The 22,975-nt window shown below is 40.7% G+C and overlaps 1 long non-coding RNA gene across 4 annotated transcripts in view; it reads left to right on the top strand.

The window, feature by feature from the left end:
• Window positions 1-22,687, top strand: part of Gm45086 — a 28,045-nt gene extending 5,358 nt beyond the window's left edge. The window contains exons 1-4 of one of the 4 annotated variants that reach the window (XR_001778122.1): window positions 971-1,015; window positions 16,012-16,098; window positions 18,080-18,454; window positions 22,602-22,687. This is a non-coding gene — a long non-coding RNA (predicted gene 45086). Of the gene's footprint in view, window positions 1-970; window positions 1,016-2,366; window positions 2,401-6,454; window positions 6,472-16,011; window positions 16,099-18,079; window positions 18,455-22,601 lie in introns of those variants that run through there. The other 3 variants (XR_001778123.1, XR_001778124.1, XR_001778121.1) reach the window with 3 other exon arrangements.
• The last annotated feature ends 288 nt before the right edge of the window (window positions 22,688-22,975 follow it).

Genomic DNA, 22,975 nt, shown 5'->3' with positions numbered 1-22,975 from the left:
ATGTGGAATCCGACCCCATCAGGAAATAGCGTTTGGCTTGGCTGGTTGTACAAGTCCAGGCATGGACAAGTGTGCTTAGAGATACTGGTGTCTTCTTTTTCTCTGTTGCTATCTTGTTTTTGTTTGTGGTTTTTGTCATGAGACACAGACACTGTACGTCAGAGGTAAAGTGAGATCCCTTCCTGTCTGTATGTCTGTGTGTCTGTGTGTCTTGTTCACTTGTGTGTCCTCCATTGGACCACCTTCTGATTCTGTTTTGTTTTTGGTTTGTCTGGTTTCAGGTCTGGTCTTGGTCCCAAGGAGTTGACTGATTATCTTGGTTTGGTTTTAGGCCGGTCTCAGGTTCTGGGGCCTTCCCATGGAGACAGGTCCATTTGGGTTGGTCATAGTGACAGTAAGCTTCTCTGGAAATCGCATGTAAGATGCCCTGTATTGGTCTTGCTTGTGTTTGTCATTTCTGTGGTACTGTGATTCTATAGTGGTTGCCTGAAAAACGGTTTCTGTGTGTGTCTTTTGTGTCTCTTTGTGTTCGGACTTGGACTAATGACTGACGACTGTTTTTTAGTTATGCCTTCTGAAATAAGCCTAAGAATCCTGTCAGATCCCTATGCTGACCACTTCCTTTCAGATCCTCAGCTGCCCTGCCTCCCACTCCAACTCCAGAGAGCAGCCAGCGGGTCACAGTGGTCCCGCCCATGGACCTGGAGCCTAGAGAGAAATGAGCTCGGAAATCCGGAGCAAAAGAGGGGTGGTCCCTGAGAAGTCAGTGCCCTGGATGTAGTGGCTGCTAAAGAGAAAAAGAGGAAGAGGCTGTGAGAGTAGCCAGCCAAGAGCTCCACAGGTTTCCCTGATTGCTTCTCATTCCCCTGTCCCTTGCATCCCGTCTCTTGTTAACAGAAAAACTGCTTTCACTTTAAGATAAGTGCCGGTTGCAGCCAGCTGTGAGAGCTGCACTCCCGTCTCTGCTCTAAAGTTCCCTCTTCTCAGAAGGTGGCACCACCCTGAGTTGCTGGCAGTGAGTCTGTTCTAAGCTCCAGTGAGGGAGGCATCTGCCCACTTGGGGCTTCTGTCCAAGGTAAGGAGCACCTGTGAGTCTAACTGCCAGACTCTGATGGGGGTCTCGTCTCTGTGGGACTAGAAAGTGTCCCAACAATCTGACCAAGGTAACAGAAAGTTACAAAAGCAAAGAGAAGGACAGGGTAAGTTGGTAAGAAAGTTAGTGTAAGTAGATAAGAAAGTGCAGAGGAGGAGAAACAAAGGAAGGATAGAGGTCTGCAAAGAAGTGAGCTAAAAGCAAATCTTCAGCAGACCCAGAAGAGATAGATTAACAGTGAAGAGAGGTAAAAATAAAGATGAAAGAGATTAGAGAGGTCTGAAATGAGAGAGATACTCTAAATGAAAAATATTTAAAAGAGGAACCAGTAAGTAAGAGTCAGACAAGAAAAAGAGTTAAAGAAACATGAGGCTGACAAAGACAGAGACCAGAGTCAGAATCAGAGCTGTGCTGTGAGACAAAAAGATAAGAGAAATGAAATGTTGGCCACAAAAGTCAGGAAAATTAGAAAACTTAGATAGTACCTGGCAACAAAAGAAAGCTTTTGGCTAAAGATCAATGTGTTTAAGAGATAGCAAAAGGGGTGCTAATACAGAAGCTGAGTCCTTAGAAGAGGCCGGTGGCCTACCTGTTAAAGCAGCTAAAAAAGAGACTGTGTTTCATACTCCTCCACCGACCAGTGTAAAACAAGCTAAAAAAGTTCCTGGGCACTGCGGGCTTTTGCAGATTGTGAATTCCAGGTTTGCTGAGTTAAAGAGATAAACAGCCCTTCGTATACAAAAAAAAAAAAAAAAAAGAACAATCTTAGATGGCCTTGGATGCTCTTGAGACTGCCCTAATGTTATCCCCAGCTATGAGACTCCTAGATGTGACTGAGAACAAAGGTATTGCCAAAGAAGTTCTTACTCAGAGATTGGGACCCTGGAAAAGACCTGTGGCATACTTGTAAAAAATTAGACCTGGTGGCTGTAGGATGGCCTGCTTGTCTGCACATAGTGGCTTCTGGTCAAGGACACAGATAAATTGACTCTGAGACAAAACTTGGCACATGTCCTAGAAAGTGTGGTTCAGCCCCCATGACCGATGGCTGACTAACGCTCTTGAAAACATTATCCAACCGTCCCCCTGACCGATGGACACATTATCAGAGCTTTTTGTTGACTGAACGAGTGACCTTCGCTCCCCTGCTGTCCTCAATCTCACTACTGCCTGAGACTTCACCTACTCATCATTGTGCTGACATTCTGGCAGAAGGAACTCATACTCGAAATGATCTGAAGGATCAGATCAGCCTTGGCCTGAGAGTTTAAACTGGTACACGGATGGCAGTAGCCTCGAGGTTAAGGGTAAGCGGAAGGCGGGGACAGCAGTGCAGTGATGGACAGAAAGCAAGTGATCTAGGCCAGCAGCCTCCCTAAAGGAACTTCAGCCCAAAAAGCCAAACTTGTGGCTTTAATACAAGCTCTATAAATGGTAAAAGAAAAGTCTACACGGACAGCAGGTATGCTCTTGCCACTGTACAGAGCAATATACAGACAAAGAGAGCTGTTGACATCAGCAGAGAAAGACCTAAGATGCTGTGGCTAAAAAAAAAATCAGATGGCAAATCTAACCGCCCAGGCATCCTAAAGAGCAATGATCCTGACAGTCTGAAGACTATCAAGTTATAGACAAATTAAGACTGGTAAAAGAAACCCTGTATAAAATAGTAGAAACTGAAGAAAGAAAACTAGTCCTCTCATGAGAAGACAGACCTGACATCTACTGAAAAATAGACTTTACTGAAAAAAATATGTGTATGAATACCTTCTGGTTTTTGTGAATGTTCTCAAGATAGATAGAAACTTTTCCTTTTAAAAATGAGACTGCTCAGATAGTCATCAAGAAGATTATTAGAAAAAATTTTCCAAGGTTCGGAGTGCCAAAAGCAATAGTGTCAGATAATGGTCCTGTCTTTGTTGCCCAGGTAAGTCAGGGTGTGGCCAAGTATTTAGAGGTCAAATAAAAATTGTACAGACCTCAGAACTCAGGACAGATAAAAATAATGAATAAAACTCTAAACAGACCTTGACAAAATTAATCCTAGAGACTGGCACAGACTTACTTGGTACTCCTTCCCCTTGCCCTATTTAGAACTGAGAATACTCCCTCTTGAGTTTTACTCTTTTTAAGATCCTTTATGGGGCTCCTATGCCCATCACTGTCTTAAATAATGTGTTTAAACCTATGTTGTTATAATAATGATCTGTATACTAAGTTAAAAGGCTTACAGGTGGTGCAGAAAGAAGTCTGGTCACAACTGGCTACAGTGAACGAGCTGGGTATCCCAAGGACATCTTACCAATTCCAGCCAAAGATCTGATCTACGTACACCTGCGTCATGCTGAGACCCTCAAGCCTCACTAGAAGGGTCCCTGCCTAGTTCTGTTTACTAATCCGCCTTATTCTGTTTTTGTTCCCATGTTAAAGATAGAGTAAATGCAGTATTCTCCACATAAAAATATAGACTTCTGAAATTCTAAGATTAGAATTACTTACAAGAAGAAGTGGAGAATGAAGAATAGAAAATTACTGGCCTCTTGTGAGAACATGAACTTTTCACCTCGGAGCCCACCCCCTCCCATCTGGAAAACATACTTGAGAAAAACATTTTCTGGAACAACCACAGAATGTTTCAACAGGCCAGGTGTATTGCCAAACATAGGGATGACTCTTTGGTTGAGTAAACTTGTGGTTGTTAAACTTCCCCTATTCCCTCCCCATTCCCCCTCCCAGTTTGTGGTTTTTGCCTTTAAAAGCTTGTAAAAAATTTGAGTCGTGGTCGAGACTCCTCTACCCTATGCAGAGGTGTACGAGTCTCGGCCCCAGCGCGCTGGCTCCCCCCCCCCCCCCGCTTTATTAAATAGCTTTGTGTGTACGCCATTTCAGTCTCCTCGTCTCTCTTGGGTCCGCGCCACATCCCGAGGCTTGAGTGAGGGTCTCCCTTCGGGGGTCTTACATTACCTGGTATCTGTCTAGAAATTTGTCCATTTCATCCAGGTTTTCCAATTTTGTTGAGTATAGCCTTTTGTAGAAGGATCTGATGGTTTTTTGGATTTCTTCAGGATCTGTTGTTGTGTCTCCCTTTTCATTTCTGATTTTGTTAATTAGGATGCTGTCCCCGTGCCCTCTAGTGAGTCTGGCTAAGGGTTTATCTATCTTGTTGATTTTCTCAAAGAACCAGCTCCTCATTTGGTTGATTCTTTGAATAGTTCTTCTTGTTTCCACTTGGTTGATTTGGCCCCTGAGTTTGATTATTTCCTGCTGTCTACTCCTCTTGGGTGAATTTGCTTTCTTTTGTTCTAGAGCTTTTAGGTGTGTTGTCAAGCTGCTAATGTGTGCTCTCTCTAGTTTCTTTTTGGAGGCACTCAGAGCTATGAATTTTCCTCTTAGAAATGCTTTCATTGTGTCCCATAAGTTTGGGTATGTTGTGGCTTCATTTGCAATAAACTCCAAAAAGTCCTTAATTTCTTTCTTTATTCCTTCCTTGACCAAGGTGTCATTGAGAAGAGTGTTGTTCAGTTTTCATGTGAATGTTGGCTTTCTATTATTTATTTTGTTATTGAAGATAAGCCTTAGTCCATGGTGATCTGATAGGATGAATGGGACAATTTCAATATTTTTGTATCTGTTGAGGCCTGTTTTGTGACCAATTATATGGTCAATTTTGGAGAAGGTCCCGTGAGTTGCTGAGAAGAAGGTATATCCTTTTGTTTTAGGATAAAATGTACTGTAGATATCTGTTAAATCCATTTGTTTCATAACCTCTGTTAGTTTCGCTGTGTCCCTGTTTAGTTTCTCTTTCCATGATCTTCCATTGGTGAAAGTGGTGTGTTGAAGTCTCCCACTATTATTGTGTGAGGTTCAATGTGTGCTTTGAGTTTTACTAAAGTTTCTTTAATGAATGTGGCTGCCCTTGTATTTGGAGCATAGATATTCAGAATTGATAGTTCCTCTTGGAGGATTTTATCTTTGATGAGTATGAAGTGCCCTTCCTTGTCTTTTTTGATGACTTTGGGTTGGAAGTCAATTTTATTCGATATTAGAATGGCTACTCCAGCTTGTTTCTTCAGACCATTTGCTTGGAAAATTGTTTTCCAGCCTTTCATTCTGAGGTAGTGCCTATCTTTTTTTCTGAGATGAGTTTCCTGTAAGCAGCAAAATGTTGCGTCCTATTTGTGTAGCCAGTCTGTTAGTCTATGTCTTTTTATTAGGGGAGTTGAGTCCATTGATATTAAGAGATATTAAGGAAAAGTAATTGTTGCTTCCTATTATTTTTGTTGTTAGAGTTGGCATTCTGTTCTTGTGGCTGTCTTCCTTTAGGTTTGTTGAGGGATTACCTTCTTGCTTTTTCTAGGATGTGGTTTCTGTTCTTGTATTTTTTTTTCTGTTATTATCCTTTGAAGGGCTGGATTCCTGGAAAGGTAATGTGTGAATTTGGTTTTGTCGTGGAATATTTTGGTTTCTCCATCTATGGTAATTGAGAGTTTGGCTGGGTATAGTAGCCTGGGCTGGCATTTGTGTTCTCTTAGTGTCTCTGTAACATCTGTCCAGGCTCTTCTGGCTTTTATCGTCTCTGGTGAAAAATCTGGTGTAATTCTGATAGGCTTGCCTTTATATGTTACTTGACCATTTCCCTTACTGCTTTTAATATTGTATCTTTATTTAGTGCATTTGTTGTTCTGATTATTATGTGTCTGGAGGAATTTCTTTTCTGGTCCAGTCTATTTGGAGTTCTGTAGGCTTCTTGTATGTTCATGGGCATCTCTTTCTTTAGGTTTGGGAAGTTTTCTTCTATAATTTTGTTGAAGATATTTGCTGGCCCTTTAAGTTGAAAATCTTCATTCTCATCTACTCCTATTATCCGTAGGTTTGGTCTTCTCATTGTGTTCTGGATTTCCTGGATGTTTTGAGTTAGGATCCTTTTGCATTTTCCATTTTCTTTGATTGTTGTGCCGATGTTCTCTATGGAATCTTCTGCACCTGAGATTCTCTCTTCCATCTCTTGTATTCTGTTGCTGATGCTGTCATCTATGGTTCCAGATTTCTTTCCTAGGGTTTCGATCTCCAGCGTTGCCTCATTTTGGGTTTTCTTTATTGTGTTTACTTCCCTTTTTAGACCTTGGATGGTTTTATTCAATTCCATCACCTGTTTGGTTGTGTTTTCCTGTAATTCTTTAAGGGATTTTTGTGCTTCCTCTTTAATGTCTTCTACCTGTTTAGCAGCGTTCTCCTGTATTTCTTTAAGTGAGTTATTAAAGTCCTTCTTGATGTCCTCTACCATCATCATGAGATATGCTTTTAATTCAGGTCTAGCTTTTCGGGTGTGTTGGCGTGCCCTGGACTGGGCGAAGTGGGAGTGCTGGGTTCTGATGATGGTGAGTGGTCTTGGTTTCTGTTAGTAAGATTCTTAAGTTTACCTTTAGCCATCTGGTAATCTCTGGAGTTAGTTGTTATAGTTGTGTCTGTTTAGAGATTGTTCCTCTGGTGATTCTGTTACCCTCTATCAGCAGACGTGGGAGACTAGCTCTCTTCTCTGAGTTTCAGTGGTCAGAGTACTCTCTGCAGGCAAGCTCTCCTCTTACAGGGGAGGTGCACAGATATCTGGCGTTCGGACCTCCCTCCTGGCCGAAGATGAAGGCCCAAAACAGGACCTTTCCCAGAAGATGTGTTGCTTTGGCCTGTCACAGAAGCTGTTAGCTTCTGTAGTACACACTCTCACCCGTGCAGATTACTTTTGGCGGAGTCTTGAACTAATATGTCTTCTGCTGATGCTGAGGCAACACCCTCCAGGGCTGGACGGATACCTGACCTCTGGCCGGGAAGGTGGCTGGATGTCTGGAGCCCGAAAAGGACGCTGCCTCAGAAGCTCTGTGGCTCCCTCCTGTCCCAGAAGCTGTTAGCTTCTGTAGTGCACACTCTCACCTGTGCAGACTACTTTCTGTGCAGTTTCGGAACCAAGATGGCTCTCGCTGATCCTGAGGCAAAGGCTCCCGGGCCAGGCAGACACCTGTCCTCTGGCCTGACAGACAACTCTTTTAAGGGTCAAAATTCCATCATGGCAGGAAGCATGGCAGCTTTCAGACAGGCATGGTGCTGAAGAAGGAGCTGAGAATTCTACACTTTTACCCAAAGAAAGCCAGGAGAAGACTGGGCATCCTCAAGCAGCTAGGAGGAGGGTCTCCTTTTTTTTTGTTTTTTTTGTTTTTTTTTTTTGACCTTCAGCTTGTTTATATGCTGGATCACCTTGATATATTCTCATATATTGAACCATCCCTGAATCAACTGGAATGAAGCCTACTTGTTCACAATTGATGATGTTTTTGTTGTGCTCCTGGATTTGGTGTGCGAGTATTTTATTGAGTGTTTATGCATCAATGTTCATAAGAGAAATTGGTCTGAGGTTCTCTTTCTTTGTTGAGTCTGTGTGTCTTAGGAATCAGGGTGACTGTGGCCTCATTCTATGAGTTCCTTCTGTTTCTATTTTGTGGACTAGTTTGAGTAGTATTGGTATTAGATCTTGTTTGAAAGTCTGGCATAATTCTCCATGAAAACCATCTGGACCTAGGCTTTTTTTCTTTTTATTGGAAGACTTTTAATGACTGCTTCTATTTCTTTAGGGTTTGTAGGGATGTTTAAACAGCTTACCTGATCTTGATTTAACTTTGGTAATTGGTATCTGTCTAGCAAATCATCCATTTCCTTAAGATATTCCAATTTTGTGGCGCATAGGCTTTTGAAGTAATTGAATTTTCTCAGTGTCTGTTGTCATGTCTCCCTTTTCATTTATGATTTTGGTTATTTGGATACTGTCTTTTTGTCTTGTGGATAGTTTGGCTAAGATTTTGTCTATCTTGTCAATTTTCTCAAAGCACCAGCTCTTGGTTTCATTGACTCCTTATATTGTTTTCTTTGTTTCTAACTGACTGATTTTACCCCTGATTTTGATTATTTGCTGTTTTCTACTCCTCTTTGGTGTGCTTGCTTCGTTTTTAGAGAGCTATCAGGTATACTTTTAAATTGCTGGTATGCAAGCTAATTTCTTTTTTTTTTTTTTTAATTAGCAAAGTATTTGAAGACATTTTATTTCGGACTTAACTTCCCTGTAAACAGATACCTCAAATCATGTAAGAATATTTTTAGGCAACTTAGAATCCCCATAAAAATGACTCTATTTTCATAAACAGTTTCAAAAATCATTTTGTCATAAATATGTTCTAAGTTTTTTTTCCATTTTTATTAGGTATTTAGCTCATTTACATTTCCAATGCTATACCAAAAGTCCCCCATACTCACCCACCCCCACTCCCCTACCCACCCACTCCCCCTTTTTGGCCCTGGCGTTCCGCTGTACTGGGGCATACAAAGTTTGCGTGTCCAATGGGCCTCTCTTTCCAGTGATGGCCGATTAGGCCATCTTTTGATACATATGCAGCTAGAGTCAAGAGCTCCGGGGTACTGGTTAGTTCATAATGTTGTTCCACCTATAGGGTTGCAGATCCCTTTAGCTCCTTGGGTTCTTTCTCTAGCTCCTCCATTGGGAGCCCTGTGATCCATCCATTAGCTGACTGTGAGCATCCACTTCTGTGTTTGCTAGGCCCCGGCATAGTCTCACAAGAGCTCACACAATATGTACTCACTGATAAGTGGATATTAGCCCCAAACCTAGGATTCCCAAGATATAAGGTACAATTTGCTAAACACATGAAACTCAAGAAGAATGAAGACTGAAGTGTGGACACTATGCCCCTCCTTAGAATTGGGAACAAAATACCCATGGAAGGAGTTACAGAGACAAAGTTTGGAGCTGAGATGAAAGGATGGACCATGTAGAGACTGCCATATCCAGGGATCCACCCCATAATCAGCATCTAATTTCTTTATGGAAGCACTTAGTGCTATGAACTTTCCTTTTAGCACTGCTTTCATTATGTTCCATAAAATTGGGTCTGCTGTGCTTTGCTTTTCATTGATTGTAGAACATCTTTAATTTATTTCTATATTTCTTCCCTGACCCAGAGATTGTTGAGTAGGGAGTTTTCAATTTCCATGAATGTGTAGATTTTCCGGTGTTTCTATTGTTGCTGGAAGTCAAGCTTTAATCCATGGTGGTCTGATAAGATCCAAGGTATTATTTCAATTTTCTTGTGTATGTTGAGGCTTATTTTGTGACTAACTATATGGTCAAGTTTGAAGAAGGTCCCATGAGGTGCTAAGAAGAAGGTATATTCCTTTGTGTTTGGGTGAAATATTCTATAGTTGTCTGTTACGTTCATTTCATTTATAATGTCTGTCAGTTTCATTATTTTTGTCTGGATGACCTGTCCATTGGCGAGAATGGGATATTGAAGTTTCCCACAATTAATGTGTAGGGTTTGATAATGTGATTTAAGCTTTAGCAATGTTTCTTTTACACATGTGGTTGGCCTTGTGTTTGGCGCATTGATGTTCAGAATTGAGATATCATTGTGGTAATTTTTCCTTTGATGAGTATGAAGTATCTTTCCTTTCTCTTTTGATTAATTTTGGTTGAAAGTCCAGTTTTTTATATATTAGAAGGGCCACTCCAGCTTACTTCTTGGGTCTGTTTGCTTAGAAAACTTTTTTTCAGCCCTTCATTCTGAGGTAATGTCTGCCTTGACTGGTGAGGTGTGTCTTTTTGTATGCAGGAGAACGATGGATCCTGTTTTTGCACATTGTGTTAGCCTGTGTCTTTTTATAGGGGAATTGAGTATTTGATGTTGAGAGATATTAATGACAAGTGATTGTTATTTCCGGTTATTTTGATGTTGGTGGTGTTAGTGTGTGTGTATGCGTGCACATGTGTGTTTGTGTGTACTTCCCTTTTTTTCTGGTAGAGAATTACTTATTTCCTGTGTTTTCTTGGTTGTACTTATCCTTGTTGGGTTGGAGTTTTCCTTATGGTATTTTCTGAAGTGCTGGATTTGTGAATAGATATTTCTTAAATTTGGATATGTTTTGAAATATCTTGTTTTCTCTATCTATGGTGATAGAGAGTTTTGCTGGGTAGAGCAGTCTAGGTTACCACTCATGTTTCTTTAGAGGTTGCAAAATATCTGTCCTGACCCTTGTAGCTTTTAGAGTCTCTGTTGAGAAATTGGGTGTAATTCTGTTAGGTCTGCCTTTGCACGTTATCTGGCCTTTTTCTCTTGCTGCTTTTAATACTCTTTCCTTGTTCTGTAGATTTGTGTTTGATTATTTTGTGGTGGGAGGATTTTATTTTCTTGTACAGTCTAATTGGTATTCTATAATCTTCTTGTATATTAGGCATCTTTTTCTTTATGTTGCCAAAGTTTTCTTCTATGATTTTGTTGATAATATTTTCTGGGCCTTGGAGCAGGGTCTCTTCACCTTCTTCTATTTTTTTTTTTAAAGAGAACAGCTTTATAGCTAGCAGATTTATTTACATTGAGAATGCAAAAGGAGAATATAAGTACACTCTAAAGAATGTAACCCAGTGTAAACATAAAGGCAGTTAGAGTAGATTTAAATGAAAAGCTGGTTGATTCTTGTGAAGAAATCAGAAGGGGCATAAACTATGAAGAAAGTTAAAAATGGGTGGACTTAGTGTACATAAAGGTCTGCCTATTGAAAGAAGTGAGTTCACCATTCTTTCACCGTGTAAAGCACTGGTCTTCACAAAGGGACTAGGGGATTTTAGTTGAAAATGAAAATGGGGAGAGGAAGCAGGATGGTTTTACTTTTAGTGCCCTTGAGCCTAAAAAGGCAGCTGAAACAGCCTGGAACTCAGTCTGTGTCCATCACTGAAGGAAGCCATTTCCCCTACTCCCTGCCATGTGCTTTCTCAGGCCTCTGTTAGTATAGAGTTTCTTTTCTCCGCTTAACAATTTTTTTTATTAGGTATTTTCCTCGTTTACATTTTCAATGCTATCCCAAAGGTCCCCCATACCCACCCCCCCCAATCCCCTACCCACCCACTCCCCCTTTTTGGCCCTGGCGTTCCCCTGTACTGGTGCATATAAAGTTTGCAAGTCCAATGGGCCTCTCTTTGCAGTGATGGCCGACTAGGCCATCTTTTGATACATATGCAGCTAGAGACAAGAGCTCCGGGGTACTGGTTAGTTCATATTGTTGTTCCACCTATAGGATTGCAGTTCCCTTTAGCTCCTTGGGTAATTTCTCTAGCTCCTCCATTGGGGGCCGTGTGACCCATCAATAGCTGACTGTGATCATCCACTTCTGTGTTTGCTAGGCCCTGGCATAGTCTCACAAGAGAGAGCTATATCTGGGTCCTTTCAGCAAAAACTTGCTAGTGTATGCAATGGTGTCAGCATTTGGAAGCTGATTATGGGATGGATCCCTGCATATGGCAATCACTAGATGGTCCATCCTTTCATCACAGCTCCAAATTTTGTCTCTGTAACTCCTTCCATGGGTGTTTTGTTCCCATTTCTAAGAAAGGGTAAAGTGTCCACACTTTGGTCTTCGTTCTTCTTGAATTTCATGCGTTTGGCAAGTTGTATCTTATATCTTGGGTATCCTAAGTTTCTGGGCTAATATCCATTTATCAGTGAGTACATATTGTGCGAGTTCCTTTGTGATTGGGTTACCTCACTCAGGATGATACCCTCCAGGTCCATCCATTTGCCTAGGAATTTCATAAATTCATTTTTTAAATAGCTGAGTAGTATTGCATTGTGTAAATGTACCACATTTTCTGTATCCATTCCTCTGTTGAGGGGCATCTGGGTTCTTTCTAGCTTCTGGCTATTATAAACAAGGCTGCTATGAACATAGTGGAGCATGTGTTCTTCTTACCAGTTGGGACATCTTCTGGATATATGCCCAGGAGAGGTATTGCGGGATCCTCCGGTAGTGCTATGTCCAATTTTCTGAGGAACCGCCAGACTGATTTCCAGAGTGGTTGTACAAGCTTGCAATCCCACCAACAATGGAGGAGTGTTCCTCTTTCTCCACATCCTCGCCAGAATCTGCTGTCACCTGAGTTTTTGATCTTAGCCATTCTGACTGGACCTTCTTCTATTCTTATTAATCTTAGGTTAGGTCTTTTGTGGTATCCCAGATTTCCTGGATGTTTTTTTTCAGGAAATTTTTAGCTTTAACATTTTCTTTGATTGATGTATCATTTTCTTCTATTGTATCTTTTATGTCTGAGATTCTCTCTTCACCTCCTGTATTCTGTTGGTGATGTTGTCCATCTATTGTTCCTGTTCTCTTTCCTAGGTTTTCCATCTCTAGGATTTCCTCAGGCTGTGTTTTCTTTATTGCTTCTATTTTCACTTTCAGCTCTTGCACAGTTTTATTTATTTCCTTCACCTGATTAATAGTATTTTCCTGTATGTCTTTAAGGAATTCATTTGCTTCCTCTTTAGAGACCTCTGTCTGTTTGACTGTGCTTTCCTGTATTTCTTTAAGAGATTTATCCATGTTCTCTTTAAAGGGCTCTATCATCTTTATAAATTTAATTTAAGGCAAATTTCTTGTGTTTCAGTTGTGTTAGGAGATCCAGGGCTTGCTATAGTGGGGTAGCTATGCTTTGGAGGTGTCACATTGCCCTGGCTTTTGTTAATTGTGTTCTTTCAAGGGCTTTTAGCTATTTGGGGGAAGGGAGGCTTACTTCTATGTTTCAGGATCTGCAGGTCCCATGAAGTTTGGAGGAGGGAAAGAATGAGGGTGTTAATGGGATAGTAGGCTTGGCTTGGCCCAGAGGTCACAGAAAGCAGCTAAGATGATTGGAGGATGGGTAGCTAACCTGTATGGCTCAGGATCTGCACATCTGATGAAAGTTGGGGGAGAAGTGGTAGGAGAATGGAAGTCCCTTTGGAATAGCAGGCTCCTCAGAGCAGCTTGTTTTGGCTCAGAGGGCTCAGAACAGGGAAGATGTGTGGTAGAAGGGAAACCTACATGTATGGTCTAGGAGTCACCAGTATGATGAAGGTGGATGGGAGGTGGTGGGAGAATCTCATTTACATTTTAATTTGACAATTCTGAGAGGCACACAATGCTGATATAATTCAAAATCAGGGCTTACTCAGATAGGTAACACACAAGATTTGCCAACAGTCTCATTTGTAAAGCATAAAACTTCACTAAGTGATCCACAGAGCACAGTTTGAGAACCACAAAGAGACGTTATTAGTCCTACTTAATGAAGGAGGAAAGGAGCTTAAGAGGGGTGAGTCCTGCATGGTCACTTAGTGCTACTGAGAGCTGCATAGGTCTGAGGTTTGTGATTGAATCATGTGTATGATTGTGTTGAAAGTGCAGTCATGAAGAAACCACTTTGTAATCTGTTCCTAGCTAACTATCTTCCTGGAATATTATTTCTTCTTGGCTTTTAAAAACAGGTCTCTCCTTTTCTGTGTCATTAGCCAGGCTGGCTCTTTCACATGCTGAAGCTTGATGCATGAGCAGTCTGTTTCCTTCACCTTCAAATGTGCTGGTTAGCATGTCTTAGCCTAACCATATATTTATTTTTAAATTTAAAATTAAATTTATTCTTATGTTTTAGATAAGATGCATAGCTTTGGGTGACTAGTCTGGAACACTCCATGTAGACCACACTGGCTTCGAACTCATACAGAGCCTTCTGCCTCTGCCTCTGGTGCACTAAAAACATGTATCACCATGCATGGCCTTGTTTTTAAAATTAAAATTTCAGGAGAAAGTGTGGGTCTTTCTTCCCCAGGATTATCTTGAATCATATTTTCTCTAGCTGATGATTCTTTTTAATTTAAAAGTCAGCTTGCCACAACTTGCCACACATAAGACTTGTTGACAATCAGGGGAGTAATATTGAATATACAATGGAAAAAATGGAGAGATTTTAATTCTCAGAATGTTTTTCTTTCTGTGGACATCTGCTATCACTTCATTTATTGAGACAGTCCTCGAATTTATTGTTTTTATTATTTATTTATTTATTTATTTATTTATTTAGTGTGTGTGTGTGTGTGTGTGTGTGTGTGTGTGTGTGTATGCAGGTGCATGTGCTGTGTATACATGAAGAGACCAAAGGCAACTTTGTGCAGTCAGTTCTCTTCTCCCAACTTAAAAATATTTAATTATCATTATTTTATATGTATGAGTGGTTTTGCCTGCATGTACATCTGTGCATCATGAATATGCATGGTGTCTGCAGAGACCAGCAGAGGGCATCAAATACCCTGGAATGGGGGTTACAAATAGTTGTGAGTTGCCATGTGGAAAGTGGGAATTGAACCTAGGTCCTCTGGAAGAGCAGCCAGTGGACTTAGCCACTGAGCCAGCTCTCCCACCTTTAAGTGGATTTGGGAGATTGAACTCACATTAGTAGGCTGGAGATTAATTGCCTTTGGCCAATAAGACATCCTGTGGGCTCACTTTCTTTTTTCTTCTCTCTCTCTCCTTTCTTTCTTTCTTTCTTTCTTTCTTTCTTTCTTTCTTTCTTCCTTCCTTTCCTTTCCTTTCCTTTCCTTTCCTTTCCTTTCCTTTCCTTTCCTTTCCTTTCCTTTCCTTTCCTTTCCTTTCCTTTCCTTCCCCTGCTTCCCCTGCTTCCCCTGCTTCCCCTTCTGCTTCCCCTTCTGCTTCCCCTTCTGCTTCCCCTTCTGCTTCCCCTTCTGCTTCCCCTTCTGCTTCCCCTTCTGCTTCCCCTTCTGCTTCCCCTTCTGCTTCCCCTTCTGCTTCCCCTTCTGCTTCCCCTTCTGCTTCCCCTTCTTCCCCTGCTTCCCCTTCTGCTTCCCCTTCTGCTTCCCCTTCTGCTTCCCCTTCTGCTTCCCCTTCTGTTTCCCCTTCTGCTTCCCCTTCTGCTTCCCCTTCTGCTTCCCCTTCTGTTTCCCCTTCTGTTTCCCCTTCTGCTTCCCCTTCTGCTTCCCCTTCTGCTTCCCCTTCTGCTTCCCCTTCTGCTTCCCCTTCTGCTTCCTCTTCTTCCCCTTCTTCCCTTTCTTCCCCTTCTTTCCCTTCTTCCCCTTCTTCCCCTTCTTCCCCTTCTTCCCCTTCTTCCCCTTCTTCCCCTTCTTCCCCTTCTTCCTTCCTTCCTTCCTTCCTTCCTTCCTTCCTTCCTTCCTTCCTTCCTTCCTTTCTTTCTTTCTTTCTTTCTTTCTTTCTTTCTTTCTTTCTTTCTTTCTTTCTTTCTTTCTTTCTTTCTTTCTTTCTTTCTTTCTTTCTTTCTTTCAGCTGAGAACTGAGCCCAGGGCCTTGCCCTTGCTAGGCAAGCATTCTACCATTGAGTTAAATCCTAAACCTCCTCACTTTCTTTTTTAAAAGACAGGTTCTTACTCTATAATCAGTGTTGGTATGAAACTCACCGTGTAATTCAGATTGACCTTGAACTCACAACAATCCAGGTTCTTTTTTTGATACATTTATGTTATCTTTTAAAATTATGCTTTTGATATTTTTCTTATGTAGAAAATACAATAACTATTTTTAAAATAAGAACAGACACTTGTCTATCCATTTTACAGTCCTACAGCATCAATACCACTATCTATTTAAATATTTAAAAAATTAAATATTTTAAACATTTATTTAAATTTATTATTTAAAAAATAATTTATATCTCTATTTAATATTTAGCTCAGGTTCATTACCTGACAAGTAGCTTACCTTTGTTTTTATCTTTCCATTTTAAGTCAATGTCTAATACACAGCATATAATTAGATTTTATTTCAAAATTTGTTGAGCTTTCTCCTTTTTCTTTTATGCAAACATTTTTATTCTTGTTTTATTTTTTGAGTGCAGTTTTTAAGATTTAAATTTAGTTAATTTCATCTCGAACTTTTCTATATTTAACTAATTTCAAGCATTTCTCTTATCTTAATTTCTTAGTATTTTCTTTTTTTACTGGGGAAGAACTGGGAGTAAAGGCTACATCTTCTAAACCCACAGTGACTTCAGCACACTCTGATTTAGCCTTTCCTCTCTCGTTGAACAGTGCTACTGTCCTGAATTTGCATGAGACATGGACCTGGAAGAATTCAGGAATGGGAAAGGAGGACAGACAGTACTCTCTTTGTCTTAGGTGAGCCTCCTCCTCCTTCTTTTTCCTCTTCCTCCTCCTTCTCCTCTTCCTTTTCTTCCTCTTCCTCCTCCTTCCCCCCACCTCTTCCTCCTTTTCTTTTTCTTCTTAAAACAAGCATCACACACATCCATTTACACATACTTACTTATTAAATGCCAGTGTGTGCCAGGCTCTATCCTAAGACCTGGAAATTAAAAGTAAATCTGTCCACTATCAATGACCAATAGTTCCTCTGATGATTGGGTGATACTTTGTATAATCCCCCTCTCTGGTCTCCATGCTGGGATTTTTGTCTTCTTGTGTGTGCTGTTGGCGCTCCTATGTGCTTCTCTGCTATGTCTGGAAAACTTTTCCTCGTAGTCATCCACTGCTTCTGCCTCTAAAACCCTTTTTGCATCCTCCCTGCAATGATCCTCAAAACTCCCTTGAAGTGTATGATCCCTGCAAGGAGGATAAGAAGTTCATAAGAAGACCAATAAAGTCAACTAACCTGGACCCTTGGGGGCTCTTAGAGACTGAACCATCAACCAAAAAGCAAGCATGGGCTGGACTTAGCCACACCCCCACATGTTGCAGATGTGGTCTCCATGTGTATCCCCCAATATCTGGAGAATGGGCTGTCCCTGAACCTGTTGCCTGACTATGGATCTCACTCCCCTAACTGGGGCACCTCATCTCTCCTCAGTGGTAGAGAACCATTTAGTTCTGCAGTGACTTGATGTTCCAGGGTGGGGTGATATTGAGGAGGAGCCTCTCCCTTCTCAGAGGAGAAGAGGAGAAGGGAATGGGGGGGAGGATCTGTGTGAGGAGAACTATGAGGAGGAGGCATATATTAGGATGTAAAATGAATAAATAAATAAATTAATGGAAAAAAGAGTGTGGTCCCTGGTAGGTCAAGCATGCTTCAGAAGATGACGTCTAGATACCCAAGAATACATGGGCAGCCCAAATTTGATTGGATGGATTAAAAAAAAAAAGAAGACACAAAGGTAGGTGGTAGGGAAGGAGGCTACATCTTGGAGGAGTTGAGGGGATTGAGTATAATCAAAATGCATTCCCTGGAATTCTAAGAGTTAATAAAACAAATAAAAACAATAACAACAAAAAGTGAGCACAACAGCTTAAAATCTAAATGCCTGGCATATTTATTTCCACTAAGCAGAAGCCTGCAAATATACATATGATACAAGGCTTGGTTTAGTTGAATGAAGTTCCAGTTGATTTTTCTGTTTGATAAGTTGATATTAAATTCAAATGCTTCCCTGTCTACATTTTCAACATGTTTAGCACCACTTCTCTCTGCTTCCAGATTACTGATAACCTGGAGAAGTTCAATACCTACTGCATTTCTATGCATCTGCATGTCTGGGTCTTCACTGACTTATAACCCTTTGTCTATGGTGCTGGCTGGAACATGCTCAGCGCCATTACCTCTGGACACTGCATGTCCACCTAATGACACATGCACTTCCTTCTCTTCTTCCTCTCCCTCCTCCTCCTCCTCCTCTTCCTCCTCTTCTTACTCCTCCTCCTCCACCTACTCTTACTCTTCCTCCTCTACCTCCTCCTCATTCCCCTCCTGTCCTCCTTTCTCTTCCTCTTCCTCTTCCTCTCCCTCTACTTCTTTCTCTTCTTTTGTTTTTGTGTCTTCAGATAGGGTTTCTCTATGTAGTCCTAACTGTCTTGGAACTTATTATCTAGATAAACCTTAAATTGAAGGAGATCCTCCTTACCTTTGTCTTGCAAGGTTTGAGATTAAGTGTGTATATTACCATACCTAGTCCGATGTGGTACTTCTGATACAGCCCAAGATTTATATCAGACATCATGTGTGGCTTAGTCTGCACTCCCTCCCCTTTGCTGGGCACCTCAGAAGGGGATAGTCATAGATCACTGCTTAAGGATGTTAATCAAGATTGGTGTTGGGAATTTAATTCATCACTACTGAACGACTGATTGTCCTATCTTTGATTTTCTGCAGGCATGGTCCATCCAACCCCATTTTGCAGGATCCCACTGACCTGGTTGCAGAAGACCATCATGCTCTGGTGTTGATCTTTCTCTTCTTTGGACTGCCAGGATCATGGGATGTCTGCTGAGGAAAGCTACAGGGATGGGGTGCCTTTGACTCTCTTGTATCTGCTACTTCTTTGGATATTATCATGCAGCATCTCTTACCATCTTTATCTGGTGACAGTTTTCCTGTCCTGTGATAACAGTGGCATCAAACCCGTTACTCAGTTCTCTGTTGTTTCCTTTAGGCAGTGAAAGTTCATGTGGCAGATCCTTTGAATGATTCTCCATGTGCCATGCTGGACCCTTTGGGGAGCAGGCTTTCCCAGTCATAGATATTCTGGTAAGCAGTTGAGATCCTCAGTTCTGGACACATAGGTATGGCTTCAGTGTTTCCTCAATCAGTTTGGGGAAATATTTATTAGCCTTGTTCAGTGGGTTCAATTAACTTGAGAGCAGTTAAGATAAGAATCATCCTCATGAGTTATGAGCTATGAACTGCCAAACAAACACTCAATCTAGTGTTTCTGCAAGTGCCTCTCTCAGAACCTCACCTCACCCTCTGTGAGTTTGACAGAAGGCTAAAGCATTGTAGAAAAAAGTCTAAATTTATTTCCCTACAGCACTTGACAGCACTAACAGATGCCACAGTGTGTGTGTGTGTGTGTGTGTGTGTGTGTGTGCGTGCGCGCGCGCGCGTGCGTGTGTTTGTGGATACATGTCTCCATGTGTGTGCACATGTGTGGCCAGAGATTGATTTTTTTATTCTATCACTGTCCATCTTAGCTTTCTTAAGGAAAGAACCTTCCACTGGACATAAGGATCATTTGATTGGCCAGACTAGCAAGCCCAGGGCTATCTGTCTATCATCCTAGCACTAGGATTACAGAATTTCTCTGCTTTGCCCAGCGGTTTTTTTTAAAAACATGGTTTCTTCATGTTTGCATAAACAAGTATTTTAGCAAATGAACCATCTGTGTAATCCCAAGATTTTTGATACAATTCTCTTCCCATTCTTTATACACTCTGTCTTGATTTTATTAAAATAATTAATTAGCTACACAATCCTATTTTATTTAATTTTGGTAGACCTACTGAATAATGAGTAAGTATGACTTGCCTTTCTCTTTAAAGAGGTTTATTTTTGTTTTATATGTGAGTGTTTACCTTCATGTATGCATGTGCACCATTGGTACACATCAGGTCCCTTAGAATTAGGGTTACAGATAGTTGTAAGTAACATTGGTGATGTGAACTGAATTCAGGTCCTTTGCAAGAGTAAATACCCATAACTTCTGAGGCATCTCTCCAGTCCTTATGCTCCTGCCTTTTAAAGAGAAGCCTGCATGAAACTTCCATTTAGAACTTGGAGTTACCATCTTTACACTTATCTCTTTGACCATCTACCAGTTTGACAAGTATGGAGCTCTGTAACCACATAGGCCAATATGCATATCTAAGGTGTGAGGTAGATTGTCCTCTCACAGTTTCTCATACATCCTCCATTACTTCCCAGAAGCAGTCTTCTCAGGCCTTTCCTAATGTCCTAGCCCTCCTATTACCCTAAGTCCCTTGTGACACATTTCTATTCTTCTTAATATACAATAGATGCATTTAAATCTTCTCTTTAATTTTTAAGAGCTCACAGACTTATTTACTTACAATAAAATTTCTCATGAATATTTAAAGAACTGAGTCACAATTATAATGGATTATAATTGGACTATAATGGATTATAATGGACAGTGATAAGCTAATATGATAAGCATATAGTTGCCATGCTTGCATAGAGGATACACCCATGTGGGTATATCTCAATGGAAACAGAACATTTTAATTCCTCTGAAAATTTCCTTCAAGTCTCCTACTGTTCTTGCTACCATAAGAGTCAGAAACTGTAGAGACTCTTGTTTTGTTTTGCCTTTCACTTTGTTTGCTTAGATTAATTCTATTTATGTGCTTGGATTTATCCATGCTATGGTGTTCCCTCATCATCATTTAAGGCTGATACATTTATTTTATTGTGTGTATTTATGGCATTTAACTATTTTCATTTTGATATATATATCATGTATATATATATATACATATATATATATATGTATATATATATATATATATATATACATGACATTATTTTCAACTTTTGGCTGTTCTTAATAAATCTGCTGTGAAAAATTATTATTTAAGACTTTTTTTGAGACAGTGTTTCTCTGTGTAGCCCTGGCTGTCTTGGAACTCACTCTGTAGTCCAGGCTGGCCTCAAACTCAGAAATCTATCTGCCTCTGCCTCCCAAGTGCTGGGATTAAAGGCATGCATCACCACTGCCTGGCTGTTTAAGACATTAAAAAAAAACAGAATATTTTTTTTTCTGGCACAAACAAAACTTTTGGATTATAGGAAGAGAATTGCATAATTCTATAGGACACACCCAATGTTAAGACATCAGAAAAAAAGAAAAGAACTCAAGGGTGATATCAGACAGTGCGAAGACATTCCATGCTTATGGATTTAGAAGAACTAGTATTGTGAAAATGGCAATCATACAAAAAAGTGATCTATAGACCCAGAACAATCAAAACTTATGTAGAAGCAGAGAAGGCCAGAATTACCAAATTGTTCTGAAGAGGAGACTATGGCAGGAGGTATCACCATACTCCCGGATTTCCAGTTACATTACAGAACCACAATAATTAAAAAAACTATCTTAGTACTCTCACAGTATAGACAAGGGGGATCAACAGAAGAGAAGCAGGACTGGATAATTGATTTCCATCTCCAGTATAAATTATAGCACAAATTCTGAGGTGGGGTTAATTGCCCTTCCTCTCTCTTACTCAACTCTCAACTCATATTTTGCCACACTTACCTTTGAGTATTCTAGGCACAACCCTTTGTCTGTCTTCCCTTTTCTCATTTTCATATCCACTCACTGTTGCTCATTGACCAGGTGCTTTTGGGGGTTACTATGAATTAATATAAACTGTGTTCCAGTATCCACTAAGGCTCAAGGCTTTTGCACATTAGTAGGCAACCAACAAATCTGTAATTTGACATGTGGCCTCAGGTCACAGTTTATGGCCCCATCTTGTAGTAAGCCTTGACTACTCTATCAGAAGAGGGCTTTGGTCATTCCACCCAGGATATCTTCTACAGCAGAGAGTATAGTGCAGATCATCTGTATCTGCACATATTCTACTGCTTTGAGCTTTCTGATGAACCACTGGTCTGGATGGCTCATGTCCACCAAAGCCTCTCTGACCTTGTAATGATCAGCCCACCATAGGACTCAGCAAAGGCACTGAAGCCTCACACCAGTATCATGGTCCTTGAAGGATCAACTTCTTTCCTAACCATTTCTCTTGTGTGCACAGGGCATCAGACACCATCTCTCTTATTCCCCATTTCTTCAGTAACTCCTGTCCTTCCTCCACTGATAGTCATGGCAATCCCAGCCTGCTATAATGAAGTGTCCCTAATGCTTGTGTGAGCCAGACGTGTAGTCATATTATTCAGTTTTTTCTGCTTTCTCAGCATTCAGAATGATCCAACCCACCCCCCATGTCCCAAGCCTGGCAAGAAGGCTGTTTCAGTGATTGTTCTAAATTACCTTCCATTATAAGCAGTACACATGTTAAGGATTATGACTATTATAGTTTGCTCTAAATCTTCAGTTATTCTTATTTGTCTCTTTGCTCATATGGGGAGTCTTACTTTTAAAGAGGAATGCCACTCTAAATCACAAAGAGTACTGACACCCTGGATTTCCGACACAGACAATTTACCTTTGAATGGTTTGTCTAAGTTACCTATCTCCCACCCAAGGCTCATGCAACCATCATAAAGCAAGAATGTACACTACCACACACTACATGGGCAACTATATAATGATTCCTCCTGCGGATCTCCTCCTGCAGATGGTTCAGTTCTTGTTACATGTCACAGACACTATCACCGGGGCTTGGATATGCAACCACTCCTTCTAAAACCATCTCTGCTTTTGTGGGTCCCTGTTAAAGTTACAAACTTGTGATTTTTTCTGGGGCATACATTCATAAGCATCTACATTACCAATGATAAACTTGATAACAGACAAAAAATAACAATTCTACTGAATTCAGTCTTAGCAAACAAAAATGTTTATTGTGGTAACTTACAAAAGTCTGGGTGAGGGGTCACTTGTGAAAGAGGGGTTACTTACAGGAGCATGGTTGATTCAAGGGCATCTATATCACCAGAAGACCATCCCAGCATGGATGACAACTATTGAAAGCTTCAATCTTAGACTCCCTGTAAGATCCGACCTCAGCTAGACATGTTAAATTGGAAGAGCTCCAGTTATCTGCAGCTGTTCATAGAACACCAGGATCCTTCTTCCTTCCTCTAGAAGGGAATGCTTTAGTTAGAAGGGTCTTGGTTCACAGTAGCTCAGAGCTGTGCAGCAGCAGAATTCTATTTCTTGACCCTAAAAATGAACCTCTGTTTTTAGACTGAGGATATCCCTACAGAAGATGCTGTCTTATCTGGTGTCCTCAGGTACCACAAAAGCTCATGTGTTGTCCTGTGGTAAGAAAAGGCTACACATTTGGTAAGAACCAGATGACAATGTGATATCTCATGGAGAAATAGGATCCTTAATTCACTAAGAGTAAATTTTAAGTGCTTAAAACATGATTTCATTTTTAAAAAATCTCCTGCTCTCTTCAAGTCTTCACATCTGCCCTTTCTTTCCTCTTGTGAATGCTGACTGTTCTTTACCTCTAGCTAGCAAGCTTAAGTGAATTGCTTCATTTCCTCCAGCCATAATGAGTGTCCAATGTGACACTGCCCATACCTGGCTTTCTGGTCCTGGTTATAGGAAGA

The sequence above is a fragment of the Mus musculus genome, chromosome 7 (genome assembly GCF_000001635.26).
Source record: "Mus musculus strain C57BL/6J chromosome 7, GRCm38.p6 C57BL/6J".
Classification (NCBI taxonomy): Eukaryota; Metazoa; Chordata; class Mammalia; order Rodentia; family Muridae; genus Mus; species Mus musculus.
This window is presented reverse-complemented; position numbering and strand designations above follow the sequence as displayed.